Source organism: Arachis duranensis, chromosome 7, assembly GCF_000817695.3.
Source record: "Arachis duranensis cultivar V14167 chromosome 7, aradu.V14167.gnm2.J7QH, whole genome shotgun sequence".
In the NCBI taxonomy this organism is placed as follows: Eukaryota; Viridiplantae; Streptophyta; class Magnoliopsida; order Fabales; family Fabaceae; genus Arachis; species Arachis duranensis.
Window position 1 is genome coordinate 68,195,538 of NC_029778.3, and position 2,418 is coordinate 68,197,955.

Sequence of the window (2,418 nt, forward strand, 5' to 3'; positions counted from 1 at the left end):
AAAAAATTGGAACAGTTTCTCTAGTTAAAATTTAGGTGTTTGCTACTCTGTTGATTGAATCAGTGCACAGGTCAATTCAACTAATTGACTTATTGTTCTTTCTTGCAATTGAACTAATCTATCATGTTAGAGTTGTTTGCGTCAGTTGACCTGTTCTGTTAGTTACAGGTTTACACTAATAATAATTTTCATTAAATTTGCACAGTTGGATTATTTATAGTGTATGCTTTGATTTACCTTGAATTATGACTCCTATTTGTAAAAGAGTGTACCAGAAATCCATTTCTTCAATGTCAGGTTTAAGGAATAAATAGGAGATGTTTTAGCTGCTCACGCTGCATATATTCAGCAGACTGGTAAAGAGTCAGATTCTGATTTTATGCAGAATGTTATATCAAGAGCCAATATGGAGAAACGTTTGGTATGCAATTAGCCTTTGCTACAATTGAAGAAAGCTTTACTCTTTGATGATAAGCTGATACAGAAAAGATGACTACATGCGCTACCTGTTACATTTTTTTTGCAGGGAAATATACCTGTGCACACATTATTGTCTAAATATTTATTATTCTATTTTTTTACTATTTTATTTATTTACTATCTGTTGTCATGTCAAAAGTGGACTTTAGTTACATTTCATGTAATTTAAGAGATGAATTCATGATTGGTTATCAATGACAAGGCTTCATTTATAACTATTGAATTGATCAGTGAATTTTCCAGAATGAACTTGAGGCTGCTAAATCTGAGATTCAAAGTTGGCATTCTTCAATTCAAAATGAGCCTTGTGTACCTACTGGTGCCACTCCTGGTTAGTTTGTTCCTTGTCTTTGGCATGTTAATTGTGATATACATCTGCATTTTAATTGTTCAAGTTTTAGTTCTTTGTACACAATTGCTTTATTTTTTTGTTATAAATTTATCCGTGAACTATTAGTTAACCTTTGTTCTTTCCAGAGCCCAAAATGTTGCTTGATTTTCTTCAGACCCTGAAATCCTCAGAGGAGTATTTAAGAGAGCAGGTTTAGAATATAATCTGCCCTTTTTTTCTGTTGATGTAGTTCACTATCCATTGATTAATTATCAATTATCATTGACCATTGACATATATCTATTGTTATCAGCTTGAAAAGGCAAAGAAAAAGGAAGCTGCGTTCATTGTAACATTTGCAAAATGAGAACAAGAGATAGCAGAGTTGAAGGTATCATGTTCAACTCTCTTTCTTTCTCCGCTTCCTTTTGTAGCTATAAGTGATTATAAGCAGTCTCTTCAGTTTCGGGACCTAAATGAGAAGAGAAACATTCGTTTGGAGGTTTGATTTTTGCTTCTCTGTACTTCTTTATTATTACTATTATTATTATAGCATCCTCCTTATCATATTTATATATTTTTTTTCAATCTTTAAATTTTCTCTCTACATGAGAAGGTAATTAGACGAGGTAGAAGAATTGAGATCTCAATCTAGTATGACTGGGGAGAGCAATATTGTAAGTGTTTTTTTCCATTATGTGCTGAATAAGAAAATTACTTGTCTCATTTCTTAAGTTTGATAATCATTTTCCTTTTTGCAGGTTGAAAATAATTCTAAGAACCCTATTCTGATATCTGGTTGTAAAGTTGCAGATGGCAGTGGTGTTATGCTCGTAATGTTTTACTTTCTTTTGCCATGTGTGTGTGTGTGTGTCTATATATTGATTGCCATGTGTGTGTTTTACTTTTTTTGAAATTCCTCTCATCATTTATGAACTGAGTAACTCAAATCTTGTCTTTTTCCCAGTAATGGCTTCGGGATCCGATGATGCTCTTAAGAGTGTTGGTTTAGTCTTAGCAGGTAATAACTAATAAGTGTTTATCATAAAATGCAAAATTTTAATTTTGATTCTGGGGTTGCAGTAAATTCAATAATCACTTTTATTTCTAATGATATAAATGTTTTCAGGACTTACCAACTGAATCTGGAACTGTGATCCCCTATGTTCACTTGATGAAACAAGCTCACAAGATTTTGAGGACAGTTATATAGTCTTGTTATTTGCATAACTTAGTATAGTTGAACAATACATTTCATAACTTAATATAGTTGAACAATACATTGAGTTTATGTTTTGAATTATAGTTGATGTATCAACACACTTTGATGTATGGTTGTTACTTATTATTATAGTTGATGATCAATACATTTTGTTTATGTTTTGAATTATATTGACTTGCTTGTTTATAGTATTTTTCTTTTAGTTTGATAATACGATGAGTTTGTTTATTTTTTGAAATATTATAAATATTCGAATACAAATTAGATAAAAATTTGTATTAAATTTATATTTATTTTGTATGAAAATAAGCTTATTTTGTAATTAGAAAAATAAAAAAATTTATTTTACCTTACTGACGGATTTACAGACAGATTTTCTGTCTGT

The 2,418-nt window shown here is 30.4% G+C and overlaps 1 long non-coding RNA gene across 1 annotated transcript; it reads left to right on the forward strand.

Moving 5' to 3' along the window:
* Positions 1–1,296: 1,296 nt before the first annotated feature.
* Positions 1,297–2,058, forward strand: LOC107458615 (uncharacterized). Its single transcript, XR_001586079.3, has 4 exons — positions 1,297–1,488; positions 1,573–1,644; positions 1,779–1,832; positions 1,941–2,058. It is a non-coding gene; the product is annotated as an uncharacterized LOC107458615 (long non-coding RNA).
* The last annotated feature ends 360 nt before the right edge of the window (positions 2,059–2,418 follow it).